General features: G+C 36.8%; 1 protein-coding gene and 1 pseudogene across 3 annotated transcripts in view; one reads left to right on the top strand and one right to left on the bottom strand.

Moving 5' to 3' along the window:
* The window catches only part of TMEM131 (transmembrane protein 131), a 225142-nt gene that overhangs the window by 198847 nt on the left and 11816 nt on the right, over window positions 1-14479 (bottom strand). The window lies entirely within an intron of this gene.
* Window positions 1124-1334, top strand: LOC125110112 (uncharacterized; annotated as a pseudogene).

Genomic DNA, 14479 nt, shown 5'->3' with positions numbered 1-14479 from the left:
AAGTAGCACTAATCTAGCACTTACTACATGCCAAGCCCTAGAGATGATCTCATTCAGTCCTCACATCAACCCTCAAAGGTAGGTACTCCTACCAACCCCATCAAAACATATGAGGAAGCTGAGGCATGCAGGCTGGATAACCTCCTCCTGGTAAGAATCGAAGTGGTATTCCAAGTGACCTTTACGTCTGGTCTCTACAGGGTAGTAGATAGGAAGCCAAGTTCCATGCAAGACTGGTAATTTATCAGGAAAACATGAGCTTGCTCTGACCAAACTTTTTCCAGGAGTGTTCAAAGATCTAAATTCAGTCATACCCACTCACTACATAAAACAAACAAACAAAAAAGGCACACATGTTAAATGGGTGGCAGTGGTGATTAGAAACGAACAATGAAACCGTGTTTTGACTCATTCTAAAACTGGGTTACGTGGATCCAGATCTAACATCCTTACTAGTATTGTTCTCTCCATTATATAAACTGACCAACATAACTTCATTTATACAATCAACCTAAGTCTTTCCTGTGGGCACACAACCTTGATACATATCTTTAACCCCACATTGTAATTATGTGTTTATGCCTGCCTCTCTAGCAAGAAATTCTTGGAAGCTAATGACTAAACATAAACCTATTCCCAGAGCCCAGCAGTGTGCTCAGGAAATATTGGTGACATGAGAAAGGCAAAGTAATAGAGAACAGGAAGTGTAACTTAGTACCAGGTATGTAAACTTATTCACCTATGACTACAGAATGGAAGGCTTGAGAGGGCTCCATTTATTTAAATTCCCTGGGTATAGACCAACTGGTAGAAAGGAGTTAAAAATCAAAATATGAAGATCACATGGGAATAAGGAATTTTAATAATTAACAAATTATAATTTAAGAATTACATACTCAAAAATCTAAAACTTACAATGGGGAATTTTTCAAGAGGGTTGATACTGAAGGAGAAACTGTGATGGTAGATTCATTAAGAATTCTCAAACCAAGCACTGGGTGTGGTGCAAAAATAATGAATACTGTTATGCTGAAAAAATAAAAAAATTAAAAAAAAAATTCTCAAACCAAAAGTTTCATCTCCTCAACACTCCATAAAATTTTTTTAAATGTAATCTAAGAGAAGCTTTGCACAGTGGCAGTATCGTAGCCAATGAGGTTTATCCGAGGCGCGATTATTGCTAATTAAATGTAATCTAAGAAGAAAAGGACTCTCAGCATAAGTAACTTGTCCAAGGTCACATAGTAAGTACTAGAACCTCAGTGTTTTTCATCAAACCATGCTGTCTTCCCATATAAAACATTGTGTTGAGAAGTTGTAAAGAATTTATTTTTTTAAGGTGGGAAAGGAAGAGGTAAAGGGAACCCCCAAACTCCCTCTTTGAGACACAGACACATTATGACAAAGCTAGTGTCAAGCCTAAGATCCAAAAATGGGTTACCCGTTCTAAGCAAGATCAGTTCACAGTGTGTTTGCTTATTTATGGACCTCAAAAGCTTTATTCGAAGACAAACCTTCTGCTTATAAGGAAAAAATGGTCCTGATAAGAAACATGTAAACTGGATCACACTGAAATGTCTTTTCTCATTGCTCCCAAGTAAGGTCTTCTGCCTCCTGCAGCAACCCTAGTCTACTTATTCCTGTCCGTAGCGACTGACCTATCCTGGGCAACCACTTGGAACCTGTAACTCAAGTGTCTGTCTGCAGGCCTGCTCAGCCCACTGTGCTGGAGGCTTTTTTAGGGCCAGAACTGTGTCTTTATCTTTTAGACATAGGCTAGGATATAGCACCCACTAAATAAGAAGTAATGAATTAATTGGCCAGTATTCAGCCTAGTCTGGTGACAAGTAAGAACTGGGGTGTGACTACCAGATAAGGGCTCAGAGGTTCTGTGTTTAAAAACAAAACAAAACAAAGCAAAACAAAACAACAACAACAAAAAACCAATGCTGTGTTTTGATGTTTTAAGTATTAACATTTTGAGAAACCAGCATGAAGTTCCGAGGTAAACATAGGGATGGTTAGGAACAAGCCCACAAATTATATATAATTCAACACAAGACTTTCAACTGAGTCAAGATTTTCTGAACACTTGCTGTGTACCATGCACAATGCAGGTAACAGTGGGCTCCTATCTCTCTATAATGAGTCCTCAAAGAACCAGTTCCACCCTCAGGAAGAAGATAATCAGATAAAAACATAAATCTTCCGAAGGTATGCCAAGCCATGTTGGCATATGCCTGCAGGGAAGACTACACAAAACAAGAGTGACTACACAAAACAGAGACCGGATCATAGCAAGCTTCTCAGCTGCCAACACAACAGGGACCCCTTCTCCAAATCACTAGCCAAGGCAGTTTTCGAAGACACAGCCTTCCCATCAAAACAAGAAGGATATGATAAGTTATGCTCAACAGCTTGACTTAACTCACTAAAGAACAATTTGTTGATAGGTAATAATTACCAATCATGTGTAAGACTTTTATTTTCAACTGTCTGAAGACGAATCATTCCGTATGTGGTACAGATCCTCAGCCCCCTAAAGATACCCTGGCGGTAGGTAGTGGGGTAGAGGCTTAGACCACTGTTTTATCACCAATTTCTTCAAGGCCCCAGGCTAATCCCCCTTGCTTAGGTCTTTCAGCCTAGCCCCAATACCTCCTTCCAAACTTCTCTCTCCTTGCATTATCGCTTTCCTCCCGTGTCTGCAACCTAATGCCTACTTCGTGTTTTGAAAACTTTTCCTTTTCAGAATCTAGTTAATGACACTCATAGACCTGCTCTGTTACCTTCAAACATATCTTTCTGTGCTGAAGCTCCTCCAAACAAGTTGTTACCCCACGGTCTTGGAGCACTCATTCTGTAGTGATTCAGAAACCTATCTATACACCCATCTGGTGAAGATTATCCATATATCGCTGTATATAACCTGCTCTAGTTTAAAAAAACAAAAAACTGATGTGCTAAGAATCTAGAGGAACAGAACCACTAAGCTGAAAGCCAAAGCCAAACACCTTCTGCCACAAGTAGCTGGAATCCACCATGGGCTTTCACCTCGAAACAACGCTGGATAACCTGGTTACTGCAACTAATACAAAACTGTCTACTTCTCTACATTTTCCCAGGGCCTTTCACAACAACTTGTCTGATGCTGTGGTGCAGGCACCCCAGGTTAGTAGTCTACCCCTGAAGACCAAGACCCTGGAAACATTCCATTCCATTGTGATTGTTGACTGAGAATTGCTTTAAGAGTGCTGCTGTAGCAAGTAAAGAAATGTTTCCAGGAGCATGCTGCTTTGAACTAGAAGTAGGAAACATGAAACATCTTTCAGGAATATCCGCTTAGGAAAAATTGTTTTTCTATTGAAATCAGCATGGAATGGAATGCAAAATTTGCCTATATGATTAAAATAAAACCTAACAACCTTAAAAAAATGGCTATCTCTTTGGGGTTTGTCCTTAGACTTACTATGCCCCCCAAGAATACCTTAGTAGGGAGCATGAGAGTGTTAAGGACTGATGCAAGAGGAAAAAGCTCTAGGCACAGTTTCTTTCCCTAGGTGAAAGGAGCAGGAAGATATAAACAGAGCCACAGGCCAAAACAAACAGCACAGGAAAACCCTTTTTTTTTTTTTTAAGGTAGAAGTATTCGCTAAAAGTATCAAGTACCTATGTTAAGTGCCTAACAACTCTATTAAGCCATGTGTATACCCACTATATAGCTGAGAAAAGTCAACAATTAAATAATTTGCCCCATGGACACATACGGCTAGAAAATGATAAACCAATACGCGAATAAAAGTCAGCCATCTGCCAAACCTTGACCTTGTCTATTTACCAGGCACCAGACCCCAGTCAGAAACCAGCCAAATGGAAGAAGTGGTACTCGGCCAGTCTGGGTCCAGGCCCCAGAACTGTGGCCAGAGGAGGATGACAACCCTGAGTCTTTTCCTGCAACAAGGACAAAGTGCTGAGTTCTTGGCCAACTTCTTATTCATCTGCCATGCCCGGTACATCTAACTCACTTCCACCCAGGGGCATGCCAGTGGCAGCAAAGCAAAACAGAAGAAAGAAGCAGCAGAAGGCCTCATAAACAAATGTCACTGACTTCACTACGTGGTCTAAAAACTGGCCCTACTGACCCTCAACTGTGCTCGGCCATACAAAAGTTTAGTTCGTTTTTAGATTGGGGGGGTAATAAATAATGATTAAAATCTGCTTCACCGTTCTGCACTATTATTTGTTTTGAGTCTTGACTTCTGGCTCAAATACTATAAAGAAATATTGTATTCAACAACTACTTTAGAATTTCATTGATAATTATTTAGACATATGAGGAATATGGGAGCCACAACACAGAGGCAGCTATGGAAGGAAAAGTGAAACTTAAATCACAGAGTGGCTGTGCATAAATTACTCTGTCAATATTAAGTACACATAACCCTTCCCATAGAACCTTGGGTAAAGGTCAGGGAGAAAATCATGGGTCTGCAACACTGACAGTTGTGAAGGAGTACAGAAAATGCTGACATGCGGGAGATGACCCTGACTCAGTTAGGTCTTGCCTTAGCTGTGGATAAAAATTGGTCCTAGACTGAGCACTGCTCCAGATCCACCTAACAAATCTTAAAAACAATACTCCAAAAAAGATAAAACTTTCAAGAAACTTAGTTATACCTTAGAACAAAGCTCAAGAATATTTCTATGAATTCAGAAATATAGCACCCAAAAAGTAGAATTCACAACATCTGGCATTCAATTACAGACAACTGAGCAATGAGGTAAGAAAACATGAACCAATAGGAGGAGAATAATCAGTCGGAACCAACCTGGACCTGGCACAAAAGTTAGAACCAGCTAACAATAAAAAAGGTTTTTTAAGTGTGTTCCATATGTTCTAAAAGTAGAGAAATAAAAGATATAAACAACACTGAACTTACACTTCTAGAGATGAAAACCACAATGTGTGAGATGAAAAATGCACTGGATGGAATTAATGACAGATTAAACACTGCAAAAGAAAAGATTAATGAACTCAAAGGCACAACAACAGAACCTATCCAAAATGAAATACATGCACACACACACAAAAAAAAATGCAGAAACTGAATAGTAGACTGAGTTGTGGAGTCAACTTCAAACTACCTAATACATGGATTAACTACAGTCCTTAAAACTGAGGTTGGGAATGACAGGAAAAATATTTAAAGAAATAATAGCTGAAAATTTTGCAAACCAAATGAAAGCTATAGATAAACAGATCCAAGATACTCGGTAAATCTTAATCACAATAAACATGAGAAAACTATACCAGGAGATATCAAATTGCTCAAAACAAGGGGCAAAGGGAAATCTTAAAAACATCAAGGGATAAAAGATATGTTCCATAGAGAGAAACAAAGATAAAGATGACATCTAATTTCTCATGGGAAACAATGCAAGGGAGAAGACAGTGGAAATGACATTTTTAAAGTACTAAAATAAATAAAAGCTTGTCAATCTATAATTCTATACCCAGCAAAAATATCTTTTAAAAGCAAAGACAAAATAAATACATTTTCAGACATAAAAGCTGAAACAATTCATACACACTACAAGAAATGTTTAAGGAAATCCTTTAAACAGAATTATGGGCATAAAAAAGAATGAAACTCACTGGAAATGGTAACTAAATATTAACTATACAAACTAAATGCAAATACATATATTTAAATAAAAGCCATATGATGTATTGTGGGGCATAAAACATGTAAAATAAAAAACATAACAGCAGCATAAAGGAGCAAAGAGAAAAATGTAGGTAAACTATTATAAGTGGCATAATATCACTTAAGCTTGATTGTGATAAACACCTATACTATAAATCTTTTTTTTTTTAATTTATTTGTGAGAGAGAGAGGGAGAGAGAGCGAGCACAGGCAGACAGAATGGCAGGCAGAGGCAGAGGGAGAAGCAGGCTCCTGCTGAGCAAGGAGCCCGATACGGGACTCGATCCCAGGACGCTGGGATTATGACCTGAGCCGAAGGCAGCTGCTTAACCAACTGAGCCACCCAGGCGTCCCACCTACACTATAAATCTTAAAGCAACCTTTAAATAATGTAATTTTTTAGTTATAGCTAGAAGTCAAAAGAAGATAAAAGACAATAAAATCATTAAATAATCAATTAGTACAAAAGCCAGCAGGAAAAAGTGGAAAAGGGAACAAAGAGATGGACAAATGGTAACAGAGCAAGATGACAGTCTCAACCCTAATCATATCAATAGTCACATTAAGTGCATCCAGTGTTATGGCAACTAAAAAGCAGAGATTATCATATTGGGTAAAAGCCAGACAACTCTACAAGCATCACATTTTAAGTAGAAAGACTTACAAAAGACACAACTAGGTTAAAATCAAACAGATGAAAAAATGTACACTATACTAACACTACTCCAAAGAATGCTGGAGTGGCATTAACATCAAAGTAGATTTCAGAGCAAGGAATATTATCAGGGATAAAGAAGGTCATTTTACATTGATAAAGTGGTTAGTTCATCAAGAGAACAGAATAATTCTAAACATTATACACCTAATAATAGAGTCTCAAAACACATGAAACAAAAACTGATTAAATCATAAGGAAAAAATAGATAAATACACAATTATGGGCAGAGATATTACTACTCCTCTCTCGATACTTGCTACAAGTAATCAGAAAGTCAGCAAGGAAACGGTAAACTTGAACAACAATGATCAATCTGATCTGACTGATATTTGTAGAACACTCCAACAACAGTAGAATCCACATTCTGCTCAAGTGCACATAGAACACTTAACAGGATAAGCCCATCTAGGCCATAAAACAAATCTTAAATTCAAAAGGATTCAAATCATACAACGTAAACTCTCTGACAAATGGCATTAAATTATAACTCAATAATAAACAAATCCTTGATAAATCCCCAAGGGCCTCAAAATCAAAGATCTCAGTTCCCACCTTAAGAAATTAGAAAATGAGAAGCAAATTGAGGTCTAAGTAAGCAGAAGAAAGGAACTAATAAAAATCTTAGTGGAAATCAATATAAAGAGGGACCAGAGAGGAAGAAAAATACCACCAAAAGCTGTTTTTGAACAGAGTATTAAAACTAATAAACCTCTGAACAGATTGATCAAAAAAAAAAAAAAAGAGAGACAGAGACGACACAAATTACGTAAGGAATGAGAGAGGTGTCACCTCTACACACTCTATGATATTCAAAAGATACTAGAACATTATGAACAAACTCGTAAATAAATCTGACAACTTAAATGAAATGAACAAATTCTCCGAAAGACTTTAATTACTAAAGCTCACTCAGAAAGAGATAACTTGAATAGCCTTTTACTATAAAAACTGACATTGTAGTTAAAAATCTCCCCACAAAGAAATTCAAGGCCCAGATGGCTTTAATTCTTATCACACATTATAAGAAAAATAATTTCAATTCTATTTGGACTCTTCCAAAAAATTAAAAAGGAAGAAATACCTCTCAACTAATTCTATGAGGCCATTATTACCCTAATACCAAAAGCAAATACATTACATGAAAACTTAACACTATCATGACCTCATGACCACAGACATAAAAATTCTAAACAAAATTTTAGCAAAAATAAAAAATCCAAGAATATGTTACAAGAAAAATACATCATGATCAGGTAAGAAACTCAAGTTGGTAACTCACCATATTAGCCTAAAAAAAAAACAAAAACAACAATGTAAAAACCCTCAATAGACACAGAAAAGCCATTTGATAAATTCAACATCTATTTGTTAAAGACCCTCAACAAACCAGATGTAAAAGAGAACTTCCTCAACTTGAGGAAGTCTATCTATGAAAAATGTATAGCTAAAATCACACTTAATGGTGAAAGACTCACTGCTTCCCCCCTAAGATTATGAACAAGACAGAAATGTTCACTCTTAATTACTTATGTTAAACACTGTCTTAGAGGTTCTAGCCAGTAAAATCAGACAACAAAAATAAAATGTATCCAGACTGGAAAAGGGGAAGTAAAACTGGCTTTATTTGCAAACATAATTATCTATACAGAAAATACATGGAATTTACAGAAAAGCTATTAGACCTAATAAATCAGTTTAGGAAGACTACAGAATACAAGATCAATATACAAATATTAATTTATTTCTATATATTAGCAATGAACAATAACAACTGAACTTTTAAAATACCATTTAGAACAGTGTCAAAAATATGAAATACGGGGGCACCTGGGTGGCTCAGTAGGTTACGCATCTGCCTTTGGCTCGGGTCATGATCTCAGCATCCTGAGATGGAACCCCATATCTGGCTCCCTGCTCACTGGGAAGTCTGCTTCCTCCCTCTCTCTCTGCTGCTCCCCTTGCTTGTGCTCTCACTCACAAACACTCTCTCAAAAAAAAAAAAAAAAAAAAAGTGAAATTCTGGAGAGAAATCTGATGAAAGATATAAAAGATTTTTACAGTGAAAACTACAAAATACTTCTAAGAGAACTTAAAGTAGACCTAAATAGAGAAAATGTCCCTCTTCAGAAGACTATTAACATGTCCATTCTCCCCTCTATACATTTAATACAATCCCAATTAATATCCCAGCAGTCTTTGTTACAGAAATTGATAAACAGGACTCTCAAATTCTTAAGGAAATGTGAAGGACATAGAAGAGGCAAGATAACGTTAAATAAGAACAAAGCTGGAGCACTAATACTGCTTTAGTAATTATTGCAAAGCTACAGTAGTCAAGACAGTGGTTCTGGCATCCAGATAGACAAACAGATTATTGGAACAAGAAACTGGATATAAACCTATGCATAGGCAACTGACTTTCAGTAAGTGCACTGACAATACAGTAGGAAAAGGACAGCCTTTTCAAAGAAATGGCACTAGAGGGGCGCCTGGGTGGCTCAGTGGTTAAGCCACTGCCTTCGGCTCAGGTCATGATCTCAGGGTCCTGGGATCGAGCTCCGCATAGGGCTCTCTGCTCTGCGGGGAGCCTGCTTCCTCCCCTCTCTCTGCCTGCCTCTCTGCCTGCTTGTGATCTCTCTCTCTCTGTCAAATAAATAAATAAAATCTTTAAAAAAAAAAAAAGAAATGGCACTAGAACTGGATAAGCATATGCAACAACAACAACAAAAAACTTGGATTCTTACTTTGTTTCATATGTAAAAATAACTCAAAATGGAGCTTAGATCTAAATGGAAGACCTAAAACTATAAAACTTTTAGAAGAGAACCTAGGAGAAAATATTTGATACCTTGAGTGAGGCAAAGATTTAGTTGCAATACCAAGAAAATGATCTATTAAAGAACAACTTGAAAAACTGGAACTTAATTAAAAACTTCTCTTCAAAAGACAACTGTTAAGAGAATGAAAATACAAGACACAGACTGGAGGAAATCTCTGCAAACATGTATCTCCAGAGGACTCAGAGCCAGACTATATAAGGAATTCTCTAATTCTCAAGTCTCGATTACAAAACAAATAATGCAATATAGACATGGGCAAAAAAGAGCCACTTTACCAAAAAAGATATGGATGTCAAATAAGCACATGAAAAGATGCTCATTATCATTTTTCACTGTGGAACAACTACTTTGGAAAACAAATTAGCAGTCTAAGTTAAACATACACCCACTGGATCATACAGACTTTCCACTGGTAGGTATTTATGAAAGAGAAAAAAAAAAATACGTGCATACAAAGACTTGTCCATAAATGTTCATAGAAGCTTATAGTCACACACTGGAATACTACTTGGCAATTAAAAGGAATAAACTGTTGATACACACAAGAAGTTGCACGAATTTCAAAGCATTGTGGTAAATAAAAGAAACCAACCCCAACATCATAGTCTCAAAACTATATATATCATAGGATTTCATTTACATGACATTCTCAAAAAGAGAAAACTACAGTGATGGAGAACACATCATTTGCCAGGGTTTAGAAATGTGGTCAGAGTGTGTGACTATAATGGCAAAGGACAAGAGAGTTTTGGGGGGTAATGCAACTGTTCTGTATCCTGATTGTGGCGGTAGTTACACAAATCTATACATATATTTATAGAACTACACACCACACATACACACAAAACATAAAAACCAAATTTGTTAAAGGTAGCATACTCTACACACAACACAGACATATTCATTCCATCTCTCTCTCCTTCTCTCCCTCCCTTCCTTTCTCTTTGGTTTTTTCTTCTGCTTTCAATCTGCAGTGTATCAGGTAATCATGAATAAGAGACTCCAGAGATCTGCATTCTGTTTTTTAAGTATATAGTAAGAATCCACTACGGGATGTAATATAATTTATTCAACTACATATGGACATTTAGGCAGTTTTTCAGTATTTTTCAATTACAAACAATCACATTATGAATAACCTTGTGCATATGTATTTGTATGTCAGATGTGGACCTTCAGGGTCAGTTTCTAGGATTGGGATTGCTGGGTTTAAAAACTAAACATGTATGTAGTTGTGTCAGATAATGTGCCAAATTTCATTCCATTAAGGCCATACCTTTTTTGTGTTCCCACCATCAAAGTTGTGCTTTTCCACAGGCTCACTGAGGTGTTATCAAGCTTTTAAACTTTTGCCAGTCAGGTAGGTTAGAAGTGGTAGCTTATTTGTTATTGCTGTTGTTGTTTTCTTAGACAAAAAGGACATTTGTCAATTTTTTAAACTTTTTAAATAACTTTATTGAGATACAATTCACATACTATGGAATTTCTCATTTAAAATACACAATGTACAGTTTTTAGTATATTCACAGAGATGTTCAATCATCACCACTAATTCCAGGACATTTTCATCACCCCAGTAAAGAAAACCCAAACCCTTTAGCAGCCACTCCCTATTCCTTCCTCCCCCAGTCCTAAGCTTTCTGTCTCTACTGATCTACTTTCTGGCTCTAAGGATGTCTATTTTGGACATTTTTTTGTGGTCATACATGGTCTTTTGTGACTAGCTTCACTCACTAAGCACGTTTTCAAGGTTCATTTGTAATTACAGCCCACATCCATACTTTCTTTTATGGCTGAATAATATTCTATTTTATTATTCATTCATGAGTTGATGGGACGTTTGAGTCATTTCTACTTTTGGGCTTTTGTGAAAAATACTTCTAAGAACATTCCTATATGAGTTTTTGTGTGCACATATGTTTTCATTTCTTTTGGGAATATACCCAAGACAACTGCTGGAACATACAGTAACTCTATACTTAGCATTTTGAAGAGCTGCCAGACTGTTTTCCAAAAAAACTGCACCATTTTATATTCTCAGCAGCAACGTATGACATTTTAATTTCTTCACATCTTCACCAATACTTGTTATTATCTGTCACTTTTATTTTAAGTGTATTGGTGGGTGTGAAGTTGTATCTCATTTTCGTTTTGGTTTGTATTTCTCTGATGGCTAATGACACTGACCATCTTTTATGTGCTTATTGTTTGGAGAAATGCCTATTTAGATCCTTCACCCATTTTTAATTGGGTTGTCTTTTTTCTACTGAGTTGTAAGAGTTCTTTACATGTTCTAGATACATATTCCACATCAGGTATGTAATTTACAAAAATTTTCACCCATTCACTTTTCTGACATTGCCCTTTGAAACTCAAAACTTTTTCATTTTGATGATGTCCAATTTACCTATTTTTCCTTTCACTGTTTGTGCTTTAAGTTTCTTATCTATCAGGGAAACTCAAGCACACAATCAATGCTGTGACAGGCTAAATAATGGCTCCTCAAGATGTCCACATCCCAATCCCCAGAATCTATGAATGTTACTTTATATGGCAAAAGGCATTTTGTGGATGTGATTAAGTTAAGGATTTGAGACAGGGGGATCAACTTGGATTATCTACAGGAGTCCAATGTAATTATATTGGTCTTTGCAAGAGGGAGGCAGATTCGGGGCGCCTGGGTGGCTCAGTGGGTTAAGCCGCTGCCTTCGGCTCAGGTCATGATCCCAGGTCCTGGGTTTGAGCCCCACATCGGGCTTTCTGCTCAGCAGGGAGCCTGCTTCCTCCTCTCTCTCTGCCTGCCTCTCTGCTTACTTGTGATTTCTCTCTGTCAAATAAATAAATAAAATCTTTAAAAAAAAAAAAAAAGAGGGAGGCAGATTAGAGGATCAGAAGGCAATGTGACAATGAAAGAAGCTGAAATGAATTAAGCAAGACAGTGGAGTAATAAGAGGAAAGGGCCACAAGCCAAGAAATGCAAGCAGCCTCTAGAAGCCCACAAAGGAGAAGAAAAAAATCCTCCACTTAAGCATCTGCAAGGAACACAACCTGTCAACATCCTGATTTTATAATTCTGCCCCTTAGAACTATAAGGCAATAAATTTGCATTGTTTTAGGACACTAAAAATTGTGGTAATCTGCTACAGCAGCAATAGGACATTAATACAGGATACAAGGTTTTAATTGAGGGGCAGCCATAAAGGCACTCCCTTACTCGCACATTCCAGACTCCCCGAAGGAAAGCAGGTATGTAGCATAAACCACACGGACTCAAAATCTGCTTACAGAATTTCTATTCTATTCCACTTATTGGTCTATATACATACACCAATACCTTACATTTTGCAAGTATATAATTGCTTTACAGTATGTTTTAATAACTGCTTGTGCTAGTCACACCTCATAACTTTTCTTTTTCAGCATTTCCCCAGCATTCTTACATGTTTATTTTTCCATATGAACTTTAACATCAACTTTCCTAACTCTATAAAAAGTTGTGTTGGTATTTTTTAATTGCATCTGTGCCAAATTAATGTTAACTTGGGGAGAACAGACATCTTTATGATGTTGAGTTCTCCTATCCAAGCACAAGGAATGTCTTTGCACTATTCAAATCTACTTCTCTGGCTTCAGAAATGTCTTAAAGTTTTCCTCAGATTCTGCACATTTCTTGTTATTCTTAAAACTACTTTTTATTGCTGCTATTACTATTTATAACTTTTTGGCAGTGTCTGAAATATTTCAAAAGCTTTTAAAAGAGTTTGGTAAAGAGGGAGAAACAAAGAAAGAGAAAAAAGAAAACCATAAATAAAAATGTACACATCAGCTAGAGGAAACAAATGTGTGAATATGTGTGAGAGTAGCCTGTTAGCAGTTAACAGCCCAAGTTCAATGCGCATCATGGACAGATTTTCTAAAGGGAACAGAGATATGGTTTAATTCACCGTGAGAGTTCAGTGAAAGGGAGTTAAGATAATTGCTGCTGTAATGCAAATAGCCAAAATCAATAGCTTAGAGTAAAAACCATAAGAAAAGTTCACCTGATACAGCATTAACATCTACCCCCTACTAACTCTTAAGACTAAAACTCTTTAAAATGTAAGAAATCTTCTATTATCAAAAACATCTAATTTCAACCAACTGCCACCATCATACTTCACAAGAGACACTGAAGGTATTTCCCTATAAAGATGAAAAAGATAAGGCCTGCTTTTTCACTATTTTTATTTAAGTGTTCTAACACTCTGGCCAATGTAAAAATTAATGTAAATGTACATATTAATATAATTCAATAAGCTGTTATTCAATCATTTGGAGCCTAGAAAAATGGCAATATCAAATGGTTCAACTTAATGTGTGTGTTTGTGTGTGTGAAAGAAAAATAGAAAATATTAAAAAAGATGTCCACAAGTTCCAAATTTGTCTAATATTCAAATGCAATCCCAATCAAAAAGCAAACAATCCCAATCAAATGCAATCCCAATCAAAAAGCACCTGAGTGGCACAGTCAGTTAAGTGACTGCCTTTGGCTCAGGTCATGATCCCAGGGTCCTGGGATCAAGCCTAGCATCCGGCTCCCTGCTGAGCAGGGAGCCTGCTTCTCCCTCTCCCCCTGCCGCTCCCCCTGCTTGTGCTCTCTCTCTGTCAAATAAATAAATAAAATCTTTTTTTAAAAAAGGCAAATAGAAATTTTACATTTTCTTCAAAATGATTTTAGGGTTTGTAGAGAATAAAGACAAGACAGATAAAGTGTTTTTCAAAGAACAGCAATTTAGGGGGAAAGAATGACCTGCCAAGCCACCTAATAAAATGGACAAATGAATAAAATAAGACAAAGAGGGACGCCTGGGTGGCTCAGTTGGTTGGACGACTGCCTTCGGCTCAGGTCATGATCCCAGGGTTCCGGGATCGAGTCCCACATCGGGCTCCCAGCTCCATGGGGAGTCTGCTTCTCCCTCTGACCTTCTCCTCGCTCATGCTCTCTCTGTCTCTCTCAAATAAATAAATAAAATCTTTAAAAAATAAAATAAAATAAAATAAGACAAAGATGTAATACTTAAACTTAAAACAAAAATACACATCAGTTAGGAAAAAAACAGAAGATCAAGTCATTCATCCAAGTATGTGACAGACTTTGCATGAAAAGGAAATACTGTGTTTAACTCAATAACTGATATTAAGGCAACTAACCATTTGAGAAAAATAGATTCCCT

This window comes from Lutra lutra, chromosome 9, assembly GCF_902655055.1.
Source record: "Lutra lutra chromosome 9, mLutLut1.2, whole genome shotgun sequence".
In the NCBI taxonomy this organism is placed as follows: domain Eukaryota; kingdom Metazoa; phylum Chordata; class Mammalia; order Carnivora; family Mustelidae; genus Lutra; species Lutra lutra.
Note: the sequence above shows the minus strand (reverse complement) of the source record. Positions and strands in the feature narration are given on the sequence as shown.